Genomic DNA, 12,461 nt, shown 5'->3' with positions numbered 1-12,461 from the left:
TTCTCTTGTGGGCATTTAGTGCTATAAATTTCCCTCTGCACACTGCTTTGAATGTGTCCCAGAGATTCTGGTATGTTGTGTCTTTGTTCTCGTTGGTTTCAAAGAACATCTTTATTTCTGCCTTCATTTCGTTATGTACCCAGCAGTCATTCAGGAGCAGGTTGTTCAGTTTCCATGTAGTTGAGCGGGTTTGAGTGAGATTCTTAATCCTGAGTTCTAGTTTGATTGCACTGTGGTCTGAGAGATAGTTTGTTATAATTTCTGTTCTTTTACATTTGCTGAGGAGAGCTTTACTTCCAACTATGTGGTCAATTTTGGAATAGGTGTGGTGTGGTGCTGAAAAAAATGTATATTCTGTTGATTTGGGGTGGAGAGTTCTGTAGATGTCTATTAGGTCCGCTTGGTGCAGAGCTGAGTTCAATTCCTGGGTATCCTTGTTGACTTTCTGTCTCGTTGATCTGTCTAATGTTGACAGTGGGGTGTTAAAGTCTCCCATTATTAATGTGTGGGAGTCTAAGTCTCTTTGTAGGTCACTTAGGACTTGCTTTATGAATCTGGGTGCTCCTGTATTGGGTGCATAAATATTTAGGATAGTTAGCTCCTCTTGTTGAATTGATCCCTTTACCATTATGTAATGGCCTTCTTTGTCTCTTTTGATCTTTGTTGGTTTAAAGTCTGTTTTATCAGAGACTAGGATTGCAACCCCTGCCTTTTTTTGTTTTCCATTTGCTTGGTAGATCTTCCTCCATCCTTTTATTTTGAGCCTATGTGTGTCTCTGCACGTGAGATGGGTTTCCTGAATACAGCACACTGATGGGTCTTGACTCTTTATCCAACTTGCCAGTCTGTGTCTTTTAATTGGAGAATTTAGTCCATTTACATTTAAAGTTAATATTGTTATGTGTGAATTTGATCCTGTCATTATGATGTTAGCTGGTGATTTTGCTCGTTAGTTGATGCAGTTTCTTCCTAGTCTTGATGGTCTTTACATTTTGGCATGATTTTGCAGCAGCTGGTACCGGTTGTTCCTTTCCATGTTTAGCGCTTCCTTCAGGAGCTCTTTTAGGGCAGGCCTGGTGGTGACAAAATCGGTCAGCATTTGCTTGTCTGTAAAGTATTTTATTTCTCCTTCACTTATGAAGCTTAGTTTGGCTGGATATGAAATTCTGGGTTGAAAATTCTTTTCTTTAAGAATGTTGAATATTGGCCCCCACTCTCTTCTGGCTTGTAGGGTTTCTGCCGAGAGATCCGCTGTTAGTCTGATGGGCTTCCCTTTGAGGGTAACCCGACCTTTCTGTCTGGCTGCCCTTAACATTTTTTCCTTCATTTCAACTTTGGTGAATCTGACAATTATGTGTCTTGGAGTTGCTCTTCTCGAGGAGTATCTTTGTGGCGTTCTCTGTATTTCCTGAATCTGAACGTTGGCCTGCCTTGCTAGATTGGGGAAGTTCTCCTGGATAATATCCTGCAGAGTGTTTTCCAACTTGGTTTCATTCTCCGCATCACTTTCAGGTACACCAATCAGACGTAGATTTGGTCTTTTCACATAGTCCCATATTTCTTGGAGGCTTTGCTCATTTCTTTTTATTCTTTTTTCTCTAGACTTCCCTTCTCGCTTCATTTCATTCATTTCATCTTCCATTGCTGATACCCTTTCTTCCAGTTGATCGCATCGGCTCCTGAGGCTTCTGCATTCTTCACGTAGTTCTCGAGCCTTGGTTTTCAGCTCCATCAGCTCCTTTAAGCACTTCTCTGTATTGGTTATTCTAGTTATACATTCTTCTAAATTTTTTTCAAAGTTTTCAACTTCTTTGCCTTTGGTTTGAATGTCCTCCCGTAGCTCAGAGTAATTTGATCGTCTGAAGCCTTCTTCTCTCAGCTCGTCAAAATCATTCTCCATCCAGCTTTGTTCCGTTGCTGGTGAGGAACTGCGTTCCTTTGGAGGAGGAGAGGCGCTCTGCATTTTAGAGTTTCCTGTTTTTCTGTTCTGTTTTTTCCCCATCTTTGTGGTTTTATCTACTTTTGGTCTTTGATGATGGTGATGTACAGATGGGTTTTCGGTGTGGATGTCCTTTCTGTTTGTTAGTTTTCCTTCTAACAGACAGGACCCTCAGCTGCAGGTCTGTTGGAATACCCTGCCGTGTGAGGTGTCAGTGTGCCCCTGCTGGGGGGTGCCTCCCAGTTAGGCTGCTCGGGGGTCAGGGGTCAGGGACCCACTTGAGGAGGCAGTCTGCCCGTTCTCAGATCTCCAGCTGCGTGCTGGGAGAACCACTGCTCTCCTCAAAGCTGTCAGACAGGGACATTTAAGTCTGCAGAGGTTACTGCTGTCTTTTTGTTTGTCTGTGCCCTGCAATTATTCTGCAATTTCTCTAGAAAATATCTGTGACAACCAGCTGCTCCCACAGATGTTACTGGGTTTTGCAAATATAAACATTCTAAATAATGTAATTTTCTCTCAGAGAAATAACATGCAGAGGATTTTATTTTGAAAACTCCTTAAATGTGATAACTATAAAGAACACATCACTATTACTATCAGATTTAGTAATAACTCTTTCAAAATTGTAACAATAAAAGTATCCAAATCAGATTCAAATTCAACTCTGGCCAATCCATCAGATGGTGTTCTTTATACACTAACACTGGAAGCTGAATATATGTTTCCAGTATTCACTACCAAATTATAAACCCCTAAGATCAATGTTTGTGACAAAAACACAAGGGGGAAAATATCCAACTTAACTGTGCTACCAGGCACACCTATGACCTCAGGTACTGCTTTTTTTGATGTGATCAGAGCACAAAGAATTCTACTGCAAGCAGCAGAGAAGTTTTCTTCATAAAAAGAAATATATGTTTATTATATTTATTACCCTGCTGCTTGCTTAATGACTGCATATTTTGTTGGCAACCGTGCAAGAAAAGCAGAAAAAAAAGGAGTTCATTTCATTTCTACTATTATTTTTACAAACAAGAAAAAAATCAAGCTACTGCCTACTTATGAGATGCATTTGGTTGCATTAGTTTACAATGACCCCAACACCAAGCAAATGGTCACACACTCCAAGTTCACATACTCCCGCTAAAAATTCACAATATTTGTTTGATATGCAAAGAAGTCTGGTATTAATAGACTTTAGTCGCATTTCATATTTATAAATTACTATTTCTCCAGGTGCTTTATTCAACCAGAATTTCATAAGGCCATGATCGCTAATAATAGCCTGACAAGAGAAAAAGATGTCAGTAAGTAAAAGTAATAAAGAAAGAGCCTAAATACTGTTGATCAGATTTTGCTAATTCTAACATTTTATGCTTTCACAGGAAGCAAGAGTGAGGTGTTCTACACAAGGAGACTTATGACCTGTCAGGTCCTTATAATACCTATATCAAGATGGCTAACGAACCTGTTTAATCTTCAATACCAGAAAATAGTTGGACAAAAAATAGTAATTGAAAAAGAAGAAAGAAAAATATCTGGACATGCCACACTGAAAACAAATACATTACAAATCACATTCTACTACAGCCATCCCAAGATACTTGAACAAGAATAAAAGAAAAAGAATTTCAAAAAGCTAAGGCTTTTCAAATTTAATCAACTTCCAAACATACAAAGCCTAGATCCTGACTGCTTATACTTCAATACTATGAACAAACCCATTCCTCAAAGCCATAGCATAATATCTCTGTAAATCTAACTGATGTTCAATAAGGGACAAGGCAATCTAATAAGGAAGGAATAAGCTTTTCAAAACTGGTGCTAAAACAAGTGAGTATCCATTTGGCAGAAAAAAATAAAATAAAAAAACTTCAAACCTACACTCACACCATACACAAAAATTACCTCAAAATGTATCATATACCTTAACATAAAAGCTAAAAACTGTAAAATTTCTAGAAGAAAACATAGGAAAAAATCTTTATGGCCTTGGTTAAGGAAAGGATTTCCCACAGAGGATACGAAAGCATAAACAATAAAATAATTCATAAATTGAATTTTATTCAAGTTAAAACCTTTGACTGTCAAAAGACCCCACTAAGAAAATGAAATGGCTGGCCACATACCAAAAATGTGTTTATTCTACAAATACGTGACAAAAGACTAGTACCCACAATATATAAAGAACTTCTATAACTCAATAATAAGAAGAAAATCCAAATATAATGCACAAAAGATTTTAATAGATACTTCACCAAAGGAAAAAAATAGATGGCCAATAAGAACACAGGAAGATTTATAAGGACTCTTTCTGTGACAATGGAAATGTTCTATACACTGCTAAAGGTATTAAATACACAGACATATAGAACTGTCAAAATACATCTAACTATATACTTTAGATTTATGTATTTCACTTTATAAACACTATAACTAATAAAAGTATTCCATAATGACTAGTGTTAGCAAAGACCACACTGTTATCTATAAATTGGTATACTTCTCAGGCCCAATCAGGCAACTGATATCAAATTTGACTAAGCAATTTCACTTTTAGGAATTTATCCCAAGAAAACTGTCAGACAAGTAAATATAAGGGTATTTATTACATCATTGTTTTACTTATGGTAAAGAAAAATTACAGAGCCTAAATTTATATTAATAGATGATTAATTAAATAAATTATATCCTATAATGAAATACCACTCGGTCAAGAAAAAAATGATCATATGGGTTACTGAAATTAAGACTGGTACTGATGCCACATACTACTAAGTCTGGAAGTCCATCAGGACCCAGCCACTTCACACATGAATGCTATTATTTGATAAAAATAGTTAATAGTGAACACAAACTGTAAGAGTGGTAACAGTAATCTTACATCCCAACTATAGCACTACTATGGCCAAAGATCTGGCGCAGCAATGGCTCCACTACAGCAGTAAGAAAAAGATTTAAAAGAAGTTTCAACAACAGCACATGATAACGAATGAAAAAGATCCTTGCTGATGACTGATTCCTAAATGCCCTTGACACATATATATAAAATTTTGTCTTCAACATTTACGTATTTTCTCTCATCTATAGGCTTCAAAATTTTTAAGATATATGTGACCCAAAAGAGTTTAAGAAAAATTGGTATGTATGTACACATGCTTATATATAGATCCCAGGAAGAAAAAAAAGACTAGAAGGAAACATACCAAAGTGCCAAAAGTTGTAGTGTAAGATGGTGACTTTCTCCTTTGTGTTTCCATATAGTTTTAAATTTTTCAATAATATCCATGTATATTCATGCATTAAAACAAAATACATTGAAAAAATAATTAATATTAGTAAACTCAGAAGAAATACAGGATAAACCAAGCTTTTTTTTCCCTTTCTTTCTTTGCCTTTAGGGTTGTAGCAAAAAGGAAGATAAAGGCCTAGGCCTTTGACTAGCAAAGAAAAGAAAGATATGAAGTTATCTGAAAAACAACATTTTGAAGTAGCCAATCTGTTAACATGGCAAGAAATGAAGATAATTGTAAAAAATAAAAAGCCAGATAGTAAAATTTTTTTTAAGTTATTAAGGTAAAAAGAAAAACCCACATATGGGGCATAAAATTTTAAGGAGATCAATTAAAAGCATGGCCTGAATAAATTAATGATTCCAAAACTTCACTTTAACCATCAGTTTGTTTCCTTTCCATCAACCTTCATACCAGTTGCTAAGCAATAGCTGCCTAAGTGCTGGACTGTTATACTTCCTGACTAAGAATGCTGGATCATTACATTTCCAAACTAAGAGTTTTGGACTCTGTTACACTTCCTGACTGACCAGGAATGCAAGGGCCTCATTATACTTTCTAACTTACTTGGAATTCTGAACTTTATTTCTCCTTACTGAACAAAAACGTAAGACTCTGTTATACTATAAGTATATTAAGAGTCATTACCCTAAGCAGGAGTGTTGGATCCTCACTAACTAGGAGTACTGACCCTTTCATGTTGACTAACTAAAACCAATACTTTCATTCTCATGTAAAAACTCTAGATTTTGAGTTCCTAGGTTGATGCAGACCAAATGGTGAAAGGGAGGTAGGTAGATACCAAGAAAAAGAGTCAAGGGTCTGGGTAATTATTTCCTTGAAACAATAATTAGCTTTTAGCTTGCCATTTGAGGTCTATATTAAGAGAAAACCATTTTGTAATCCAAACCAGTATAATTTTAGATCATTCTTAAGCATGTATTTTAATACTACATGCATTACTGAAAAAATCATTTTTGGATTATGAATTATCAAACTAAAATATTCTTGCCACACACAAAATTCTTGTCTACAAAGTCCTATAAAACCAGACCCCTACCTCTGCTTGGTCTTCTCCTCTAAGCACACTCCTTTGCTCACTATATTCTAGCCACATTAGATTTCTATCTCTTTTTCCAACACATTTGCTCTCACCTCAGGGCCTTTGTGTTTGCTTTTCCTTCTGTTTTCACCTGGCTGGCTCCTCGTTCTCACATTTCAGCTAAAATGCTACCCCATAAAATAACCCTACCTGACTCTACAATATAAAATAACCCCCTCTATATCTTTAGTCATGCTATTCTATTATTCTATTTGGTTTTCTTCGTGGTATTTATCATATTATAAAATTACACTGTATATTTATAAATTTACTTCTGCAGATTATCTGACTCCCATCTACTCAAAAATATAAAATCCAATAAGACTGTGGATTTTCTTTGTCTTGTTCACTGCCACATCCCCTGTGCCTAAAACAGTGCTAGCACACAGTAAGGGACTCAACATAATATTTGAATTCATTCATAATAAGAGAATGAGATAAATTCATTTTGGAATTATTTACTAGCTTTATAAAATATCACAGCAGGTGATGGAAATAGAGATGTTATCGAATGCCAATTACCTTTGTCTAAAACCAAAACCTAAATTTGCTACTTCAACATTCTACTAGTGATCACAACTGATATTTTTTTAATATTGAGGGCCGTGTGTCACATATGTGATAAGAGGGTTTGCCTATGGTTTCCGACCTAATTCTTTTTCTTCATTTTATGGATATATAATAGCCGTATATATTTATGGAGTACATGGGATATTTTGATACAAGCATACAATGTACAATGATAAAATCTGGGTAATTGGGATAACCATCACCTCAAACATTTATCATTTATTTGTGTTGGGGACACTCCAAATCTAGCTATTTAAAAATATACAATAAATTATTGTTAATCATAGTCAGTCTATTGTGCTACAGAACATCAGAACTTATTCCTTCTATCTACTTTTGTACACATAAACCAACCTCTCTTCATCCCCCGCTCCCTACCACCCTTCCAGCCTCTGGTTACCACCATTCTGTTCACTACCTCAATGAGATCAACCTTTTTAAGCTCTCACATATAAGAACATACAATATTTGTCTTTCTGTGCCTGATGTTTTATTTAACATAATGTCCTCCCGTTCTACCCATGTTGCTGTAAATAATAGGATTTCATTCTTTTTATGGCTGAATGATATTCCATTGTGTGTGTGTGTGTGTGTATTGCATTTTCTTTAATTCATTCATCCTTTGATGAACACTTAGGTTGATTCCATATCTTGGCTACTGTGAACAGTACTGCAATAAGCATAGGGGTGCAGATATCACTTCAAAATACTGATTTCCCATATTTTGAATATATACCCAGCTGTGAGAATTGCTGGGTATATGGCAGCTCTTTTAATTTTTTGAGGAACCTCCATACTGTTTTCCATAATGGCTGTACTAATTTACGTTCCCACCAACAGGGTACAAGTGTTCCCCTTTCTCTGCATCCACCAGCATTTGTCATTTTCTGTCTTTTTTATAGTAGCCACTTTAACCAGGGTGAGATGATATCTCATTATGGTTTTGGTTAGCATTTCCCTGATGATTAGTGATGCTTAGCATTTTTTCATGTACCTGTTGACCATCTGTATGTCATCTTTTGAGAAATATCTATTCAGATCATTTGCCCATTTTTTTAATCATAGTATTTGTTTTTCTGCAGTTGAGTTGAATTCCTTATATAGTCTGGTTTTTAATCCCGTCAGGTGAATAGTTTGCAGATATTTTCTCCCATTCTACAGGCTGTCAATCACAACTGATTTTTAAGATGCTTTGAAACAAACATGGCTACAGGGAGAAATATGTGTACATGGCAGACACTTAGATATTCACTTTTTCCTGCTAAACCTGTACATAATTCCATAAACTTAATATATTGCTTGAGGCAGACACTATCAACGGCCTTTGCGCACAGCAAAATATAACTGAACAGAATTGGCTAAGTATTAAAACTGTTTGTCATATCTAGTATACCGGAATCTGAATCTAGAGTCTGAAGACCTGGGCTTCGAGTTTTCATCCCACAGCAGTGTCAACATAATGATGGAGCCAAGAAACTGATTCGGGAAAAATGAATACAAAGAATCTGGAAGATAATGTGAAGGTAGCAGTATCAATAAATTAGAGATGCTACTGTGCTTCAAGTATTTTCCAAGTCACGTTATGGGTATGAGATGGTGTGAGAAAAGAGAGGTACTTGAAAATAAGATTATAAAGGGGCTGCCAGTGATTGGTAATCATAAAGTTATGGTCAAGATTATAGCAGAGGGTGCCCTGAGCAAGATAAATGTTTGAAAGGCTGTGTGGAAGAAAAGATTTTAAGTACCAAGGAACAGCGATTCCAAATAAAGGTTCAATAAAAGAAAAATAAAGGTTTAATAAAATAAAAGGTACAGAAATGTAAAATGTGGTGGGACTTCCAGCTAACTTAAGTCAACACTGACTGCTTACTATCTGTCATCCAATATCTCCATCTGTCTCAGTTATCAATTTATTGACTCTCAGATCCAAAAGCATCCTTCAATTATGTTCTGTGATTTAAGAAAAAAAAGAAAAGAGAAATCTCTTTAGATATCTCTCTCCTTTAAAGTAAGCATGATATTAACCTTTCTCTGTAAAAGACACTGGAAGGACACTGCAGAAGGAAGATGTTCGCCTGCAGTTTCTGGCTGCAACTTGGGAACCGGCAATATGAGCGTGAGGATACCCAGTATTCTCAGCCATGGGTCCAGAACACTCTCTCTCTGCAACCTTGCAGTCTTAGCCTACCAATAACCTTTCCATGGCCTTCTCAACATGCAAACGAGTGTTCAAAGGCCTCCTGTCCACCCACTAGGACTCTGACTTCCTCTGTAAAACCTTGTACACAGCCTGCCTGTGGTTAGAGGGTTAGCACCAGGCTGCTGCTCCTGCAAATTGCCCACCACCATGTACAGTCTGTCCATGCAGAGAGGGACCCCACACTCTTTGCAAGCCCACTGTGTACCCACTCTTCTGCTTGCTGATTTGCTCCCCGACCTGCACAGAAGATGCTAACTGCTTGTCCAGTGACTACGAACCAGCCCTAGCCTGGTGTAGCCAAACCAGTGAGCATCTTTTCTATTCAGTAGGCTGAACTACATCTTCAACAATATGTGAATCCCTTCTAAGTTTGCCCTTCCTTGGGACAATTTCTTGGGAGAAATTTCCTGGGAGAAATAAACCTCAAACGAAACCTAACTCAAAATTATACTCAAACTCTTAGCATAAATAAAGGAAGACTCGTGGCCAGGCGTGGTGGCTCATGCCTGTAATCCCTGCACTTTGGGAGGTCAAGACAGGTGGATCACCTGAGGTCAGGAGTTCGAGAACAACCTGGCCAACATGAGGAAACCCCGTCTCTACTAAAAATACAAAAAATTAGCTGGGCGTGGTGGGGCACGCCTGTAATCCCAGCTACTCAGGAGGCTGAGGTAGGAGAATCACTTGAACCCAGGAGATGGAGGTTGCAGTGAGCCAAGATTGTGCCACTACTGCATTCCAGCCTGGGCAACAAGAACAAAAGTGAGAAAGGAAAAGAAACGAAAAAGGAAAGAAAGGGAGACTTGTTTCCAGGCATAAAATCTATTTGCCTTTGTCTATACTATGCTACATACGATGTACAGCTTTCAATAAAAATTACAATGCATACAAAAAAGAAAAAAAGAAAAGAGAAAGTACATTTGCAAGTGACAAGCTGTCATCAGAAACAGACTCATGCATGAGGGGGCCCAGGCTCATGCAGCTGGAGCATGCTTTTGCCGCCCAGGAGACGTCAGGCCCGGCCACCTCCAGGTCCCCGCCATCCCTGCCATCCCTGCCATCCCGCCCCTTCGCGTCCTGGGAACCAGCTCGCTTCCGAGCCGCACGCATCGAGCCTCCAGGCATGCCCCACTATGAGCTGGCTTTAATCCTGAAAGCCATGCCGCGGCCAGACTGCTGCTGCTTTGAAACATACGATAGAGGTTCTGATGGAAAAAGGAGCAATAGTGAGGAACTTGGAAAACCTGGGTGAGTGAGCGCTTCCTTGTGAGATCTCTACCCACAATCAGTGGCACAACAGAGGCGGGTATTTCCTGGTGAATTTTTATGCACCAACCACAACTGTTGAAAGCATGATGGAGCACTTCTCCAAACGTAGATGTGATTAGACCGAATATTGTCAAACACCCTCTGACCCAGGAACTAAAAGAATGTGAAGGGATTGTCCCAATCCCACTTAAAGGAAAATTATATTACACAAAGAAGAGGAAGAAGTGAGAAGATTCACCAGGAATTAGCCTTATATTTAATCCCTTCATATTTGAGCAGCATGGATGAGAAGAAATAGTTTACAAGCTTGGCCTTTTATATATAAGAGTGTATTGCAGGTGCTGTTTGATTTTTCTAAGATATTTTTAGCCCTTGATCCCCTTTGCTGCGAGAGGTGAGGAACTGCTCACTGACAGCTTCTCTGTAATCTGTGATACAAGCGGATCATTCTTGATTTTGTTTTCATTTCTTTGTCAGTGAGGACTTTTCCCCTTACAACAGTAACACCATTCTGAAGAGCAAAACTTGTAATACCACCTGGGATTGTGAGTTAGTCATTCAGACTGCATAATCATGCAGAAATAAAAATTGAAGACTAATATATTAATTATATGGGCAATTTTGGCTTTGATAATAAACGTGATTTTAGAAATTAAAAAAAAAACAGACTGAGATAGGACACAGATGTTAGAACAGGAAATTTTAGATGACTATGATTAATATGCTAAAGGCTCAAATAGAAAAACAGACAATACCTAAGCCAGATGGGTAATTACAGCAAAAAAAGATAAACTATGCCTGAAATTAAAAAAAAAAAAACAGTAACAGAGATGAAGAATGTCCACAACAGTCTCATCAGTAGAACTGACACAGTCAAGGAAAGAATAAGTGAAATTGAAGATAGATCTATAGAAATTACTAGAGCTACAGAAATTACTCAAACTGAAACACACTGAAAAGAACAAACAAAAGCTGTAGAACAAAAAACAAACTATTTAATATATGCATAGTCAGAATCTTAGAAAGAGGAAAGAGAAAGAAAAGAAAAAATTAATCATGAATTTTCAAAACCAACTAGAGGGAGCTGGTGGGCTCACAACATTGTGAATACACTAAATATCCCTGAATTGTATGTTTTAAAATGGTTAACTGTATATTATATAAATTTCTCCTCAATAAAAAAGAAAAATATTTCAAAATCACAGATCCAAGAGCACCAACAGCACCCAAGGCTGTAAGGCTTTAGAAAAACACACACAAATGCACACACACACACACACACACACACACACACACACACACCCCTCTAGGCATATCATATTCAAACTATGAAAAACAAACACCAAGAAACATCTTAAAAAAGGCTGTCAACACAGAATTCCATATCCAGTGAAAGCATCTTTCAAAAATGAAGAAATAAAAACTTCCCGAAACAAAAAACTGAGAATTTATTGCCAACAAATGTACTCTACAAGAAATGCTAAAGTAGTTCACCCAGAAAGAATATGCCAGACAAAAACTTAAACTTATACCAAAAAATAATTTTAAAAAAACAATGGAAATAAAACAAATGATAATTAAATTAACTTTCCCCCCACATTTAATTGCTCGAACAGATAACTGACTACCAGAAGTAAAAACAGTAGCAAAATATTATGTTCCTGGCATATGCAAAAGTAAATTGCATGACAAAAATAATACCAAAAAAGTGCGAGAAGAATTGGAAATACAATGCCGTATAGGGCTGTTAAATGAAACAGTATTATTACCTAACTGTAGAATCTGTCTGATTATATTGTAAAACCTAGGATAACTACTAAAAATAATTTTAAGAGGTATAATTATGTCAATGGAGAATAAAAAATTCATTGGCAAAAGTTTAATAAGAAACAGGATATTTGCATAGTCTCAAAATATTTCCCACAAGATACTTACTAATTATAAAGGGAAGCATGGTAACTCTCCATTGGAGAAAACTGGGAGACGCTATCTTAACCACATGTCAAAGTTAACAGCACCAGTAATAACACATATTGACATCATATACCTCCTGTTACACTATGAAAAATAAAAAATCACACCTGTGAT

At 37.0% G+C, this 12,461-nt stretch overlaps 1 protein-coding gene and 1 pseudogene across 3 annotated transcripts in view; one reads left to right on the top strand and one right to left on the bottom strand.

The window, feature by feature from the left end:
* FAF1 (Fas associated factor 1) overlaps positions 1 to 12,461 on the bottom strand; it is a 523,666-nt gene that overhangs the window by 400,620 nt on the left and 110,585 nt on the right. The gene's annotated exons all lie outside the window — the stretch shown is intronic.
* On the top strand, positions 8,987 to 12,438 carry LOC117981112 (small ribosomal subunit protein bS6m-like; annotated as a pseudogene).

Source organism: Pan paniscus, chromosome 1, assembly GCF_029289425.2.
Source record: "Pan paniscus chromosome 1, NHGRI_mPanPan1-v2.0_pri, whole genome shotgun sequence".
Taxonomy (NCBI): Eukaryota; Metazoa; Chordata; class Mammalia; order Primates; family Hominidae; genus Pan; species Pan paniscus.
Note: the sequence above shows the minus strand (reverse complement) of the source record. Positions and strands in the feature narration are given on the sequence as shown.